Source organism: Schistocerca gregaria, chromosome 2 (genome assembly GCF_023897955.1).
Source record: "Schistocerca gregaria isolate iqSchGreg1 chromosome 2, iqSchGreg1.2, whole genome shotgun sequence".
Lineage (NCBI taxonomy): Eukaryota > Metazoa > Arthropoda > Insecta > Orthoptera > Acrididae > Schistocerca > Schistocerca gregaria.
Window position 1 is genome coordinate 805,875,006 of NC_064921.1, and position 18,031 is coordinate 805,893,036.

General features: G+C 45.1%; 1 protein-coding gene across 2 annotated transcripts in view; it reads left to right on the plus strand.

Moving 5' to 3' along the window:
• Nucleotides 1-727: 727 nt before the first annotated feature.
• Nucleotides 728-18,031, plus strand: part of LOC126335094 (uncharacterized) — a 789,781-nt gene continuing 772,477 nt past the window's right edge. For both annotated transcript variants that reach the window (XM_049998003.1, XM_049998004.1), the window contains exon 1: nucleotides 728-907. The gene's annotated coding sequence lies outside the window, so the exon portion shown is untranslated. The remainder of the gene's footprint in view (nucleotides 908-18,031) is intronic.

Consider the following 18,031-nt stretch of genomic DNA (forward strand, 5'->3'; position numbering starts at 1 on the left):
TACAATGTCACTGGCTTACCTTAAAGTTTTTATTTCTTCTCTACAAGAGCTTAAGTGATTAAAAAAGACACTCAGGAATTCGACAAAGTGCAGTGCAAACTTTAAAAAAATTGCAGTGGCTATAACCTCTTTTCTCGTAAAAAAGTGGAAAGACAAAGTAAAATAGTGATGTTCGAGCTGTGACAGATGTTGCAAACAACCAAAATGGCCTTACGTTTATGTCTTCGTAGCTTTAGGCCAAGTTCCTTTCAGATACCAAGTGGAGATTATTTAGGTGCCTATGAAGCTCGTACACAATCCAAGGTGTTTTTAAACGGAGTCTGTCTGAAGTAGCGATGTAATAGTATTGAAACCCTGCAGAACGCTTAGCGGCAAATCTTGAGCCGCATCACGATCACGGCACGTTGGGAGCACTTTAATGTTCAGGCTATAGATATTCGATCTCTACAGCAGGAAAGTGCTACTACGGCAGCAATTCGACATCCAGTTCGAGTAGTCTCTGATCCAAGGAGTGCGTGCATGTATCTTTGGCGTGGCAAATTCATCACTTGAGCCGTCACTGCAGCCTAGACAGGCTTCCGCGCGCGTGACGGGGAGTGCGGCAGTCCCTAGATCCTCAGACACGTGCGCCGGGGTCGAGCAGCGGCCGCCTGTGCGCATGCGCGAGGCCGGTCTGCGGGGTGCGGGGGCCGCGGCGCCATGCAGATCGCCACTCGTGTGCAGCGCGCTCACTGGCGCAGCAGCAGAAACGGCGGCGGCGGCGGCGGCGCGTGTGTGGCGTGTGCTGTCGCGCGTGTGTGACGTTGACGTTGCTGCCGACACCTGGCCGGCTGGTGTGACGCCGGCTGACAGGACCCACCGGCGTTGCTGCGTCCCGGGCCGCTGCTCCCGTGCCACCGTCGTTCCGGTACGTCTCACACAGATGCTCTCGCTGCGTGTCGTCTCGCGTATAATTGCTTGCCCAGAAAGCTGTTTATGTTTGTGCTCGCGCACCGAACCAACTTCCCGCGCGACTTTCTGGACCAGATTCACTCACCGCAGGGCAGATTAGTGGTTCAGAAGCAATGGTTAGCTCAGCTTCGATTGATTTCACTTTCGATACTTCTGTCTCAGAATGAGGTGTTATAAATAAAAAGTAATCTCTGCCTTGTTCTGCGCAAGATTTGAAGGTTACATATGTAAATGCAGAAAAAGCTTTACAACCAGAAAATTGCACGATTTCATCACAGCTTACTTTATTTATGTACTAAACATTGCAGAATCGCCGGTGTCTCGTCGTAGCTACAAATTATTTCAGCTGTGTAATTTGTTTACGTAAATTACTTGTGGATTTTATCCGCGATCTGAGTTACGCGCTTCTAGCCGCTAGTCCGTGTATCGGACCTTGACACTGCCTCGGCAGTGGGACGCGAGTGTGATTACATCATCCGCTCATTTTACGTTTCTCTGGATTTCACTCTCGGAAGAGAATGCATATAAGGTTACAGGCGCGGCACTCTTTCGGTGCGCAGATTTTATTTTATGGTGCAAAATATTAATGCTTGGTCCGACATGCATACGAACTGATTGTAAACCTACGTCGCCACTGAAGAGAAAATTGCCGCCTTAAAAACGCACAAGTGACTTCAAAAATGTACTTATTGCGTAACGTGTTCAGAAAAAGACAGAACAGCCTTGCGAAGTACTGTGTGTAGTATATCAATGAGATGAATAATATACTTCCATTTTATTTGGAGAATATTACAGCCACTTAACCTTTTATGAATGAAGCAACCCGTAAATATACTGTGTCGTGATTTTTTAAAATCCTAACACGCACCTAAAGTGAAACGAAGAGGAGAAAATCCCCCTTTTTTATATTACACTATACGCCATTCTGTCTGCAGAAGAGTGTATCTGTCAGCTTCCCGCGGTGAGCGGGAGTAGCTGCTCTTTGACAGGAGTTGCTAGTTATGATCAACTTCCCAATTTTACAGAAATTTGACAAACGAGCTCAAAACATCGTTTTTATTTAAGTGTGTGCGTATATGCGTACTGTAGATACGAAAGTTTTTAATATCGATTTCGCTGTATTTTATTATCATTACTATTTGCACCACACCCGTGTAGTAAAAAAAAAAATGGCACAAGCAACTTCATAGTTACATAGAGAACACAGCCAGAAAATCCAAACACCTTCCTAAAGCGTACATATCATTAATAGATACTACAAAAAACATTCTGTCGGATTATTCGACAAACTTTTTGCGTATTCTTTCGAACTTTGTCAAAAATACGAGATTTTAAGAGCCTACAGCTTATATTGTTGCTACACCCACAAGATTAGTTTCTACTAACTCGCTTAATTTTCTTCGCCTGTTGGTGTTTGAATGCTCTTCCATGACCGTGATAAACAGCGGGCAATGTTAAAGGGATGCCACACAGAAGCGAAATAGTCTCAGAGGGCTGATATTTCAAATACAACTCTTCGCCTTACGTTTCGAACAGTTTGCTGCAGTTTTGGCGGCGGAACTTTTAATTGGTCATACAGAAATGAAAAGCCGCAAAACTATTCCGTTATCCGTTACTTTATTGTATGCAAGTTACTTCACTGAGATTATCCCCTGCTGAGATTTAGTAACACACACTTTTCTTGTTGTTAAATTGCTTCTGTTCTAATACAAGCGGGGCTTCATACAACCGTCCTCCCTGTTTCCATGGCAACCGATGGCGTCTCTGTTGCAGCCATGGTAACTGTCAAGCGTTCAGAGAAATATCTCTCCCTAGCGGATACGTTCATTCTCTGCGATTCGCTGTAGCGAGAGATGACGCTTAGTAGAACAGCTGCTAGTAAAGCAAGGGGATTAAATACTACACATCTGTGTTAGTGAGATTGGCGGGAGAGGGAGGGGGGATGTATATTCCTTCTATACTACCTTATTGACCTCGTGGCATTTTTATGTCGTAAGGGTGAACCGGGTTTTCTAGCAATGATCGGTTGTGTCACGACGGGTTGCGACAACATGATGTTGCGTTGGTTGGAGTTTTATCTGCAAGCCATAAATCGATTCAAGTTTTCAGGGGTGTTTAATTGGAGAAACGAACCATAAACTCCAGCAGTGTGCAATGTAGAAATCGATTATTTGTAGATACCGGTACGAAAATGAATGAAGTTAAATCTATTTCCACGAACATGTGCGTTGTTAAATGCCTCACCTTTGATACTATGATCATGCATAGAGAAATTGCCTGCAGAAGAGAGCTCGACCCAAAATGTCAACTCTGCTGATGATTGGAAAAATTTAGTGTCTTGTAATTTCTAATTTTTTTTACTTTCGAAATAGGACCATGCTTCTGAGAACGGTGCAATCTCTTCATTTCTTCACTATCGCCTACATATAACGGAAATGTTTTGCTAGTAGTGTTGTATGCTGATTCCTATTGCTTTAGCGAAAGCTTGAAATGTATGTATGAAACTACTTCGAATAAAGTAATGGAAAGTGACAGCAAATCCCGCTGAAAATGTCGGACAATTTTTCCCGCGTTTGAACAACAGTCATATAAAAGTATCACAAAATAATTGTTTGGTTTGGGACTAGAACGTCCACCTTTCTCTCCGCCGAAGTGAATATCGCGCCGCGCGGGGAGCCTGAAGCACAGAGAGTAAAACATTAAATGTGTGGTGACTTAATTACAACTTCATGCGACACAACTTCCGGAAAACGAAAACAGAATTTTGGAAACCGATTATAGCTGTCATGTTTACAGTGTTGACCTGTATCCTGATGAGATATTTGTTTTCTGAGCGTCAATTGCTTAACGCGAGTTGATCAATACGCTTGCAGTTTTGTAATGATGTTAATAACGAGAGGATACAGTTACGTTATGGGGGGTCTGTGATATTGAAATGAGGATGAGACTGTTCAAGAGAAGATTTTTAATAATCGTATCTGTCCAAAGCAATGAATGCAAAGTTGGTTTCGTACATTAACTTTGGCGACACGTGTTGTGGAAGATTGTGCGAAGTCATCAGCACTGGAACAATATTGTACTCAACCGTTTTGTAAACTCTAAATGACTAGAAAAATATCTTTTGACAAAAGACGCAGTTCTGTTGCAGCGTATAGAATTAGCGAATGTTTTGTCACCAACTACTGATTGTGTGCGAGAAGCATAGCCAGTAAAAGAATGAGGGTATGGCAGTTTTCAGATTGGCGAATCGTGTAAAATATAGGCGCCCGTTAGTTCGATTTCGGTAATTCATCAAAGACATGAACATTTCCATATTTCTTCTATCAAATAAAAATAAAATACGCTTCGCCACAAGTAAATAATTTTTTTGTCGGTTTTAATACTTGTTTTTCCTCTCACTGCACACGAAACCACTTCGTCCTAATTAGCCGACATTTTAAAAAGTAAGCAGAAATCTAGCCACCATCCAGTCAAGACTCAAATGCGGAAGAGCGCTTACATAGAACTATTAGCGATTGCGGGAACAGCTGAAATCTGGAAGCCAGCCCCCGCATTTCCAGAATTGATAGTGTGGTGTAAAGTGACCAATCATTCTGCGGTCCTGGGGAAGAGGTTTACAGGAAACCGGATTTGGGAGCTCTTGTATATGGAATGTGTGCAAGTAAGAGTGTAATGTGGAGTGAGCACGTCTGCAACAGTAGGTGCAGTGTACTGTACGCGCTACGGTTCCATGAAGAACCTAATGTTCTGGAATGTTTGCTTGCCGTTTTGAACCATGAAGACAGAGCAGAGTAGTGCTGGCGACAATATCTTACTCTGATGTTTGTATTAAGCCTTCTAAGACGCGAGAGTCTTTGAATGGTAGTCTGAAGAACGTCAGCACCTCCGTGGGGAGCGCAATGAAATGACACCAGACCTTTTTCTTTTTTTGTTTTGAACAACCCATTTCAACGCTTCGCAGATCGTCGTTTTGTGAGACGACAGCATTAAAATACGGCACTTTTGAGGTGCGATATCGAAGTTAACCCTTGAACGCTAAAGGGAGGAGATAATAAATTGTTACTAAACCATCGTAAATTTTACTACTCCGCATTTTATTGAAAGGAATTCACAATTTATAGTTTATGCAATAGTTAATTACAGTTATAAGGTCTCCAGTGATATGTCACACCTATTGTGTGTATTGGACCGGGGACCTAGAAACGACGGAGAGGCTTCGTCCCACCGTAGCCCTCAGTGGTTCACAAACCCACAACAGGCCACAGCAGTCCACCCACCCCACCGCCGCCCCATACCGACCCCTGGGTTATACATACAAAGTATAATAAGTACAAAATCACCTGTTCCACATTATACTGACAACACCAGACTGGCGGGCACCGCGAATTGGTACGAATTGCAATCGAACATTTTACGATGGTTTAGTAATCTATGGTTAATGTTACTGTTTGGATGTTTAGGACTAGCTTGGAATATGCCCGGGTATCAGGCGGATGCGGCAATTCATTTCGTTGTATGCTCAGTGCTCTGAACTCTTGTGCTGAAATTTTAAAAGGAGCAGTTTTAAACGACTATATACTTTTTAACGGTATTCAAAAGCTCCCGAAAAGACGAGTACAGTGGTATATAGCTTGGTGATGCTTGCGTCGAAACTGTTCTCAAAAAGATCAGAAAAAAGTGCTAGAACTTAAAAGTTAAGGCTACCGGACTCGACTGTTTGGTGTAAAATACGCCAAGTCGGGCTCTCGCGTCACACTCTTGTGATATATGCAGCAAGATCGTAGGCCTACGCTACCGATAAAAGGCGTACAGTGCTTCGTCTTGGCCCTGCTCAATGCGACTCGGACACAAGGTTGTAACATGCCCGGGGCTTAAAATAAGCAAACGCTGCACAAAGTTACGTGAGACGCAGACAAGTGTATTAAATATTTTACGACACGACCGATGTGCCTCGTTTGCCCGTGGTGATTTTCCTCTTCCTGCTCCCACCAGTAGCCAAAGACAGAAGCCTGTGAAGTTCATTAGTTGGATTAGTTGCGGCAGACTGGGGAAAAGCACAATGATGGTCATGAATAACTTAAGATAGTGAAGTATATTGTACCACGGACTCAAAAATGGCCTGTACTGTTCACACTGATATCATATGACCGACGTAATCAGCCACACTCGAGGTATTAATCACAAATTTAAATTACTTGGAGGACAAAGTGCACAACATTCGTGGTTAAAAATAGGCTGTCTCAAGTTTAGGCGTGTGGTACAGGTCTTGCAATTAACATCTATCCTTTCTAGTGGCGTTACACGTTACTTTCACGAACGTACACGTCACCGTTCGCGACACGATTGTTTGAAGATTTTGCGGTACGATGTCCGAACGAATTGTCTACGTCTGTGAGATTCAGTCCGACACATCATATGCCTCTCTTTAACCTAAAATGTCCACTCAGATTTAACCGCCTCAACGTTAGTTGTCCTGTTACCCCTGCGCCGGCCGCGGTGGTCTCGCGGTTCTAGGCGCGCAGTCCGGAACCGTGGGACTGCTACGGTCGCAGGTTCGAATCCTGCCTCGGGCATGGATGTGTGTGATGTCCTTAGGTTAGTTAGGTTTAAATAGTTCTAAGTTCTAGGGGACTAATGACCACAGCAGTTGAGTCCCATAGTGTTCAGAGCCATTTGAACCATTTTTGTTACCCCTGCGACGCGGTTGATTGTTGTTCCCGCAATACGACAGACGAAAAATCGGAATATCCACTTCTCAAACAAGTAACTAACACCGACCCACACCGACACTATTGCAAATTACGCACTACCAATTGACACACTGAATGGGAACTGGAACACGACTGCTTGACAATCGCACCCTGCGTTCTGCCGAGAGGCGACTATCGGTTCTGTCACCTAGCAGTATTACAGTATGCTGACAGGGTCAGCTACGATTGTTTTAACTGGAAGTATATGGAATCGTCTTGCATATCAGACGGGGCTTAGGGTAAATATTTTAAACGTGTTTACGTGGCCCCGCAGAGTGGAAGCGTGGTCTGAGGCGCCATGTCACAGATTGCGGGGTCCCTCCCGCCAGTGGTTCGAGTCTTCCCTAGGGTATGGATGTGTATGTTATTCTTAGCATAAGTCAGTTTAAGCAGTGTGTAGATCTAGGGACTGTTTACCTCAGCAGTTTGGTCGCTTAGGAATTCACACACATTTTTCATGTTTACGTACCCCTGTTTGAGTGAACAGCTTTTGTGGAGGCAAGCAGACAGTGGAAAGGTTTGATATAACGACGGAGCGTGGCACGAGGGTGCTACTCGGCCGTGTTTACACTGCTGTAACATATTCCGGCCCATCTTGCCTTTTAATTTTAGCACATTTTTCGCATAATTTTGCTGTAAGTTTCAACGCAAAAATTTAATAACCGTTATTTCAATGCACTCGCCTTTTAAAGAGCTTTCGATATCAATGAAATAAGTACATCGTTCCATTATAAAAAACATACTTGCTTCAATATCTCTGTTGATACAAGGCATAAAGTATTACTCATATTAGAGAATTATGACCTCCTTCGCGTATTATCTTCTTGCCGAAAACCTCGTTTCGATATTCTGAACAGTTCACGAAATAAAAGGAGTACCAGTTTTTGCTATACATGTACTACTGTGCTGGGTTTTGACCTTTTTACTACGGTACTGTAAAGAAATGCGTTCACTATACTATCCATAGCGTCTTAACCGCATTCCTATTGTCTTACTCGCTATTAGACCTACTCCTGGGCTGTCACTATTTGATTTTGTATTGAAAATGCTGTCTGATCTGAACAGAAGTCTTTTTTCATGCAGCCACGGCAGTTCACTAATTCCCACTATGTCTAACTTCAACCTATTCGGTTTCCTTTTCAAATTCTTCAAGTTACCTACAAATTCTTCAACGATACATTTGTTTCCCCTGATGACAACTTCCTCTTGAGTATTCCCCGACCACAGATACGAATATAGGGCTGTTTGGAGTCTGGAATATTTCACCTACTATGAATCGATCATCATTAAGCCATATAGTAGAGCTGATTGTATTGGAAAATGTAACAGTTGTAGTTTCCCCCTTGCTTTCAGCCGTTCGCAGTTCCAACAAAGCGAGGCAATTTTGGCTAACGTTAGACGGCCGATAAGTCAGTAGTCACGCAGACGATTTACGCTGTAAAACTACTGAAAAGCCTGCCTTCAGCAAAGTCCACGATTTAGTGGAGAGGGGGGGGGGGGGAGGAGGCAAGGTACTAATGATCAGAAACGAACATTTGGTTTTTGATTCCGTAAACAGCTTAAACTTAAAGCAGCAGCTTAAGCTTAGAGGAACTACTGTGGAAGTCACATCCGTCAGTCTCATTCATGCATTACGACATACAGCTATATATATATTCTTTCGGACCTGGTGCTCTTAGCATAAGTAGTGTGTAAATCTAGGGATATGTCCGAAAGAACAGATACCATCGGTGGCAGTGCAGCTCGTTAGAATGAAATTACAATGAAATGAATACCCCTAGCTGCATACAGGCGTTGATATAAGTCAACGGGGACTGTTGAAAATGTGTGCCCCGACCGGGACTCGAACCCGCTCTATCCATCTGAGCCACCGAGGAATTGGCAAAAAACCGCGAGTAATGAGTATAATGGGCAGGGGCACTATGAATGTAGTGCGGGACGTTAAGTTGGGGATGTGTGTCTAACGGGTGGCGTGACAAAGATAAGTCCCTGCAGTCGCACTATGCTCTGTGTCCTCGATGGCACAGATGGATAGACTGCCACGTAAGCAGGACATCCCGGATTCGAGTCCCGGTCGGGGCACACATTTTCAACTGTCCCCATTGACTTATATGAACGCCTGTATGCAGCTAGGAGTATTCATTTCATTGTAAATACAGCTATTCATTGACAGAACTGAACTCTTGTTTCAGTATCATTTGGCCTCCTAACCTCCAGAAGTTGTTTTTGATACAGGGTATACTCTCCGCACTATTTTCTTCCAAGTGTGAAATTTATGTTCAAGTTTACGGTATTTGTTGATGAACTTCCTTCCAGAGGATGCAGTACCATCTTAAATTCTGCATATGACACGAGATAGGCAACCAGAGTAAACGAGAGCTAAGTTTTACCACCGGCCGACTTGATCTGTTGTGGGGATCACGGCGCCAGAGAACTGGCAGCCGAGAGGACGGAGCGCAGCGGCTCAGCTCTGTGTCTTCCGCCGGCGCCCGGCATCGGCGCGTGTGGTGATGACGCGTGGTGGGTGCAGTGCGGCCCAGCCGTCATGAGTCGCCGGGGCAGTGCGACCGGCTGCGCGCTTATCGCGGCTTCTCTGCAGCCGAGGCTCGCAGTTCCTCCAGGCCCACTGTTCAACCGGAAGTCTAGGGCGACGGCGCCTTTCACACAGCGGGACTCCACTCCCAAGGGTTCAGAGCGCTCAGTCGTCAGTAAATTTCAATTTAGTTCCCTATATACACAAACGATTTCGCGGACAGAGTGGGCATCAATCTGCGGTTGTCTGCTGACGCTGCCGTGGTGTACTGTAAGGTGTCGAAAACTACCTGTAGGAAGATACAAGACTACTTAGACAAAATTGCTATGATGAATGGCAGTTGCCCCTGAATGTGGAAGAACTTAAGTTAATACGGATTAGTGGGGAGAACAAACCTGTAATGTTCGGATGCAGTATTACTAGTATCCAGCTTGACACAGTCAAGTCGTTTAAATATCTGCGCGTAACGTTGCAAAGCGATATGAGGTGGAACGAGCACGTGAGAACTGTGCTAGGGAAGGCGAACGGTCTACTTCGGTTTATTGGGACAATTTTAGAACAGACTGGTTCACCTGCAAAGGAGATCGCATATAGAATGGTGGTGCGACATATTCTTTCGTATTACTTGAGTATTTGGGATCCGTACCATGTCGGGTTGAAAAAAAACGTCGAAGTAATTTAGGGGCAGGCTGCTAGATTTGTTACCAGTAGGTTCGAACAACACGCAAGTGTTACAGAGATGCTTCGGGAACTCAAATGGGGATCCCTGGAGGCAAAACGACGTTCTTTTCGAGAAACACTTTCTTTCTTTCGCCTGCATTTTACGCAGGGTCGGCGTGGTTAAATCAGATTTGACATGTTAATGTGAAGGGGTGGCCGGATGCCCTTCCTGCCGCCACCTCGTACCCCCTTCCCCCTCCCCCCCTCCCCCGCACAGAATTAGTGTACCCCATTTGTCTGCGTTTAGTGTAAATCGTGAAATAGTGCGAACGTGTTTCAAATGTCTGCGACGCGTGTAACTGAGGCGGAACGTGGGGCCCAGCCCGGTATTCACCTAGCGAGATGTGGAAAACCGCCTAAAAACCAGATCTAGGCTGGCCAGCACACCGGCCCTCGTCGTTAATCCGCAGGGCGGATTAGATCCGGGGCCGGCGCGCCTACCCGAGTCCAGGAAGCAGCGCGTTAGCGCTCTCGGCTAACCTGGCGGGTCTTTTCGAGAAACACTATTGACAAAATATAGAGAATCGGCATTTGAAATTGACAGCAGAACGATTCTGCTTCCGCCAACATACATCGCGCGTAAAGACTACGAAGCTAAGACACGAGAAATTAGGGCTCATTCGGATGCGGACACACAGTTGTTTTTCCCTAGCCCTATTTGCGGGTGGCACGGGGTGGTGGTGGGGGGGGGGGGGGGGGGGGGGAGGATGACAAGTAGTAGTGCAGGGTACCCTCCGCCACGCACCGTGCGGTGGCTTGCGGAGTATATATGTAAATGTAGATGAACCAAGGCGACACGGCTTTATATTTGGGCTTGTATTACATAACACACAGTTGTACTGTTTCTTTATTGTAACAAGCGGTTTTGGTCTCTATTCGGACTACTTTCGGTTTATGAAAGTTACACCTCCTTCACAAAATATTACTCGTTTATTTATTTCATACTATGCACTTGCTGATTATCCGAATCCGCCGGATTACTTATTTTTCATGAACGAGCCTCTGTGGACTGTGTGAACAACGGAACTCATGTTCGGTCTCTGGACCTTGGTCTTCGGCTGGCCTTGACACCCAGCCAGTACTTCTCTAACTCACTAATCGTCCATTCATTTGTTTCCTCTGGCGAAAGGCTCCACCGTCTTCTGGGTGACGATTCCGCCAAAACCCCAGACGACTTTTCACCGTCCTGTCATTCGTTTTATTTCCAGCAGTGGCCATCTCTCGTAGACCTCTCTCACATTGTTGGACCCCTATATTATATTGTCAGCAGCTTTCTGACTGGTTTGATTCATGTACAGCATATAGATCTGAGGTATGTTCGGTTATACATATCGGCATCTACATTTACATCCATACTACGCAAAACACTTCGAAATACATCGCACAGGGTACCTTCCGTTTCACTATATATTAAGATTTCTTCCCGTTCAGTTCACATGCAGAGCGCAGAAAGAATGCTTAATTGCGCCCGTGCATGCCGCAGTTAGTCTGATCTTGTCCTTGCGTTCCTTATCGAAGTATAGGAGGCTGTAGCTTATTGTTCGATTCGGCAGTTTCTGCTGGTTCCTGAAACACCGCAAGCAGGCTCCCACTAGGTAACTGCCGTGCATCTTCACTCCTCTGCCAGTGCAGCTTTCTCAGGATTTCCGTGGCGCTTTTCTACGAGTCGAAAAAACTTGCAATTACTTGTGCTGCTCTTCTCTTAGTGCGTCAATATGCCCTGTTACTCCTATTTGGTATGTGTACCACGCACCTAGCACTATTCTAATAAGGGTTGTAGCAAGTCACCTCTGTATTCCAACTACGTTTTCTCAGTATCCTACCAATAAATCGAAGTCTGCCGCCTGCTTTACCTGCGACTGAGCCCATGTGATCATTATACTGCCGCAAACTGGTGCACTCGAGTATTTGTTATGAGTTGACTCATGCTAGTTATGGCTCAGAGACATTATAACTACGTTTGCGTGTTTTGTGAAGTGCTCAATTTCACAATTTACGAACATTTGAAGCAAGATGCCGGACTTTGCATCATTTTGACTACCGGAACCAGTGACGCTATTAATCCCAGAAGATAGGAGAAATGTAGGGAGACGACGCAAAACGTGGGACGAACTGTGAAGCCGGAATCTGCCCGATCCGTGTAGTGCAGAAAAAGAAAAAGCATGTTTACGGATTGCGTATCAGCTACCTTCGTAAAACATATCATTTTCAGAACACTGGATGGTTGTGGGTAGCTGTCTGTTGTGGTACGGTACGTACACGCACGTGAGCCATGCCGGCGTTTCAATTGGCCCGCTGCGGCTGTTAACCCCGACTGACCCCTCGGTTGTCCGGGGCGGACTTTTACGAACGCACAGGGACTCTACCAGACGCGTGCCTGCTTAACACATCACGACCCAAAACTGTACTGAAACCCCATCAGAAAACTGATCAAAAGAGGCACTGCATATGCATCTGAATAGCGGAACGTCAGTAAACATCACGAAGGTACTATCAAACACTGCAACCTCTCATTGTAATCACCACACAAGTAACACAAAAGTATTCAGCCTTGAAAAAGTTACGTCGAAACTCAAGTTCCTTTCCCTCCTGCGTGTTTACTCGTAGTTACACCGTCATCGACAAAATGTCGTCTTACTTGCACCCATCACCTCTATGGAGTTCTTACTAGATATTTGCCGGCGGGGTGGCCGAGCAGTTCTAGGTGCTACAATCTGGAACCACGCGACCGCTACGGTCGCAGGTTCGAATCCTCCCTCGGGCATGGATGTGTGTGCTGTCCTTAGGTTAGTTAGGTTTAAGTAGTTCTAAGTTCTAGGGGACTGATGACCTCAGAACTTAAGTCCCATGCTCAGACCCATTTGAACCATTTCTTACCCGATATTTACGTCTCAACGAGGAGGCTGACCTACTTACCCCCCGCCCCCCCCCCCCCCCCCCCGGTTCAAATGGCCCTGAGCACTATGGGACAACTTCTGAGGTCATCAGTCCCCTAGAACTTAGAACTACTTCAGCCTATCTAACCTAAGGACATCACAGACATCCATGCCCGAGGCAGGATTCACATCTGAGTCGAAATTTATGAATACAAACATGTGGGATAGGTCTGCCAGTGGCATGGGAGAACTAACTGTAGATTGCATGAGATGACTCCTTAATTACATATATAATGGCTAACACTGTAGTGCTGGTGAACGCGACCGCCCCGTAAGTATACGCTCAGAGGGACGGCGACACTAACACACTGCGGATGGAGTGCCGTGTACACAGACGTGGTCAGAGGCCTGTGAAGCTGCTGCTGCCTCTGTTCCCAAGTTGAAGTGTAATCTCGATCAGACCCACTGGAATAACTCTTAGCACTTTTACGGAAGTGACAGACATGAATTTCGTATAGAAAAAGTAAATGAAAACTGTACGGTAGCTGAGATGTAATTTCGGACCAGGTTACCACGTGTACCGCACCTGTTGCAACGCTTAGGTGAAACAGTCCAACGACCGAATTGAACAGCTATACTGTACTGCACTCGGAAGAAGAAATGGTTGCTCGTGTGGATCGTAAGTCTTCAATCGGAATTCGATCAGTTGCACATGAAGTGGATGTCGCGCGTAATACTGTGTGCAAAATAATACGGGGGAAGCAGCTGCAGCTCCTGCTGACTTCGGACTGCTTGTCGTGATGAGCCAGTGCGTGCTGCAGCGCTGTACGGTCAATACTCATTTTCCTGCTTGTGTACTTTTCTCTGATGGAGTCTGTTTCACTAGGGACGGAATACTCAAATAGTCGCAGTAGTCATGTGTGGGTAGTCACAGCGGTGAAGGGCTCTCGGTTCAGAGTGAGATTGTGAGTGGCCGTTTGTCAGTGATCGGTTAACAGGCCCGTATCTCCTTTCTCCTCGTGTGACTGCACCAGCGTATGCTGGGTTTTTCATAGTCGAACTCGGTACGTCTTTGAAAGATATCCCAACATCTACGTATGTGGTTTCAAGACGTTGGCGCCAAACCTCTCTTTGCATATTTGACTAGTAAACACATATGTCAGTCGTTGCCTAAAACATGGATAGGAAGAAACGGTCATGTTCTCTACCGAACTTTGTGCGACGATGTCATGCAGCGGAGAAACTGGGCTACGCCACTTTCAAATGGTTCAAATGGCTCTAAGCACTATGGGATTTAACATCTGCGGTCATCAGTCCCCTAGACTTAGAACTACTTAAACCTAACCAACCTAAGGACATCACACACATCCATGCCGGAGGCAGGATTCGAACCTGCGACCGTAGCAGCAGCGCGGTTCCGGACTGAAGCGCCTAGAACCGCTCGGCGACAGCGGCCGGCGACGCCACTTTGATTAACTGTTGTGCGGCAGTATAAAGTTAGTACAAACAAGTGTCTACTTTTTTTTATCATCGTCAGTACACACAAGATCAACTTTTACACTTATTATGCCTTGTTGCCTCCCTGGCGCTAAACGATAGGACTTCAACTGGAACTTTGTTTCGTAGCAAACAGGGCTTTTCCATAACAATTCCCGCCTCACCTGTCAATCTCAAAGCCTTTTATGGCTTCATTCTAGGCACTTGGGGCAGTTATCGAAATGAAACACACCCGCAAGTACATTTTGTAGTTGTACCGCAGTATCCTCTGACTTGGAAGATATAAGACTGTCAATACAATGTAATTTTGGTTTTGAGTGATCGAGCTGGCATTTTAGAAGAACTTGACAGTGTCGCCATGTTAACACAACTGGGTTTGTCCGGCGGCAGCGAGGTCAAACACACACGTCCGTGTCGCCCCAAATGTTCCACGGCTGTCCTTTCTGCACCACATCCGATAGTTTGCACACCCATATGAACTACTTACAATTCAGTTACTCGTTTGTGTGCAGTTCGCAAATTTCAATTTCCTTGCTAACACGAATACAGTTAGCTCTTTGTTTCTCTCAGATCGCTCAGTACCCGTCGTTAGATAAATAAAGAAGTGTGCAGCTTTTCCATACAGTGTGTGCACTAATTTTGCGATTCATGATTGACCACCAACAAAAATATTAAAAATCTGGTGCGGTTGCACAGCAGAAAAACCAGGACTTGTCGATGCTAGCTTTATTTGCTGCACAAGCTAAATTTTGCTCATGGTTTCTGCCTAAATTCACTGTTTCTTTTGAATGTTCCCAGTCGAATACGTCTGTTGGCAGTAAATGTTTCCAGATGCTTGTTGGTTCCCTATTAATAGGTTCGACAAATTCAGACCAGGACCAGCCGAAAAGTTTCATAGCCTGCCCCACAGGTGGCGTAGATATAAAAAATATTTCGTATCGGTACACGTTGCGCAGTAAGGCAGATGTGAACTTGATTTACGGAACAGTTTCATTTATACATCTTTTATAAGCTGTCGTGATGGGTATGCGCTGTTCAAATACGTAGAATGAATTACAGCGCCGCATTAAAATTCTATGTTCTGTAGGGTTCACTGCCGGCGGCTACTGAACTAAGATTCGTTAAGCTGTATGAATCTGCTCGTTCACTTTTACCAATTAAGAAATGCACTGTAATTGTGCTGAAGATTAACGTAATGGAGAGCGTCAGAAAACTTCAGTGACGAATTAAAACACGGAGAAAGTGCCAGCACGTGGTAGTTCCTTCCTTTCTGTTGCTGGACGCCAGTACTGTTGCTGGCTGCTACAGTGCGGTGGAGAGGCTGATCCTGAAATGTTTTCATTTTCGATGTAGCGTGGGTGCCTTTATGCGGGTAGTGTGGTTAAACACCGTGTAATACTGTGAACGTTGAAGTCTTGCATTCTTCTGCATGAAACAAGGGCAGGTCTTTTCGTTAGTTGTTGCTCTACTTCTGAGGCGGTCCTTGCGTGCGTGCCTCTGAACTTCCGTGACGTCGCTGCCACGGCCACAATCCACAGCACTCTTGCCGATGTGCATCATGTGAGATCCGTGACGCGACGTGCGTCTGTGCTGATTTAATTGCAAACGTGTGATTAATTTCTTACACTGCTACAATGTCTGCTGTGATTGTAGTAACTGAATGCTGCTATTAATTCAGCCCAATCAACCATAGAAGAAGGAAAGGATTTCCCTGCTGCTTTTCCGTAACAGCGGCTGATGTGGACACCTGTAGTTAAGCACATGTTTTTGCCGCTCGGGGTAGCCGCTCGGTCTTAGGCGCATGGTCACGCTTCACGCGGCTCTCCTCGTCGGAGGTCCGAGTCCTCCCTCGCGCATGGGTGTGTGTGTGTTGTCCTTAGCGTAAGTTAGTTTAAGTTAAATTAAGTAGTGTGTAAGATTAGGGACCGATTACCTCAGCAGTTTGGACCCATAGAACTTACCACAAATTTCCAAGTTTCCACACTTGTTTTACAGTGAGTTCTGCAACACAACACGAAATAACAAATGACATTTATTAAGTGTATGCTACAAAACGCTACTTAACTTTGGAACAATGATATCTGACTGACATTTCTGTCTCTTGGCAGACTTTGATTTGTCACTACAACTGATTGCAATTGAGCAGACACTCTGTAAGTAGGATGTTTAGGTGTTTATGTTCGTAACGCCACGTAGTGCTCTGTATGAAAATCACTGACTGTGCTGTGTGCTGTGTGCAGTCTGTGGCTGGTTGGTATTGTTGGAAAAATGGTTCAAATGGCTCTGAGCACTATGGGGCTTAACTTCTGAGGTCAACAGTCCCCTAGAAATTAGAACGACTTAAACCTAACTAACCTAAGGACATCACACACATCCATGCCCGAGGCAGGATTCGAACATGCGACCGTATCGGTCGCGCGGTTCTAGAATGAAGCGCGTAGAACCGCTCGGCCACACCGGCCAGCGTAGAGTTTCCAAATTTACCATAAACGTTCATTTTTCCTGACTGTGACACATTTTTATGTGGTGTCCGAGGTCATTGGAACCTTACGAATACAACAAAAAAAATTTGCAGGGAAGGAATGGGGACTCACATCTCTGCCTTTCGGGGAGGTGAGAAAGGGGGGGGGGGGGTAGAGGGGGCGACAGTGTACTTGGTGTGTCAAAACTGCGAGTGACGATACTATGAAGAAATGTCCGCCTAAACGCGAATAACTGGCTTCGGAGAAGGTTACGGTATAATGTCTGTAGCTATTAGGTACGAAGCGGTAGTGTAAGTAGACGAAGAAGGGAGAAGAAATGGTGGCCGCTTTGATGTTAGAATGGTTCCAGCATACACTAGAAACAGTTGAGGGACATTAGAGAATCTGAATGATAGTTTCAAAATCAATGCTCATTCTTGAGCAAGGCATAATCTCACTGGATCGTTGGTTTGAGTCCTGATATTTGTCACAGTTTTAATACGCCGTGAAAGAAGATGCCAGTTCATGTCGCTCGTATTACCGAAGTATCGAAGTATACTAAGAAGACGGTTTCGGGTAACGTCTTTGTTGCTTCAGTACTTAGCCCGAATTTTTCGCCAATACATTCCATTCTATGGGTTTATACAAAACAATGAGTTTCTGAAAAATGAAAATAAATATATAGAAAATAGATCTGTGCACTTAGCGTACCGCCGCTTCGCGACAGATAGCTATGTCTGTCAGCGTGAATGTAGCTGACAACGAAACGCCCTACGGCTGGAGTTTGCTGTTAATTTTCCGCTAATTATGTGGAACTCTCCACTGGGCTGACTTCGTAATTTCATAGTGAACTGACGTGTAATAACACAATTAAAGTAGGAGTTGAGGGAAATTTTGTTGTACACTCCCAGGCGAACCAAACAGGACGTGGACATGAGAGGTGAACTCTACGAAAAGTAAAATTTAAAGAGCACCTCGCTACATGAAAATGCCTCCTTCTTCAGCTGGTATGCTCGTGACTTTGATTTGGACGTTAAACGAAAGTAAATCTACAAATCAAACATAAATTATAAGAGTGTAGTCACTGTTCGAAGCAATGAACAAAATATACAGGGTGTTACAAAAAGCTACGGCCAAACTTTCAGGCCACATTCCTCACACACAAAGAAAGAAAATATGTTATATGGACATGTGTCCGGAAACGCTTACTTTCCATGTAAGAGCTCATTTTATTACTTCTCT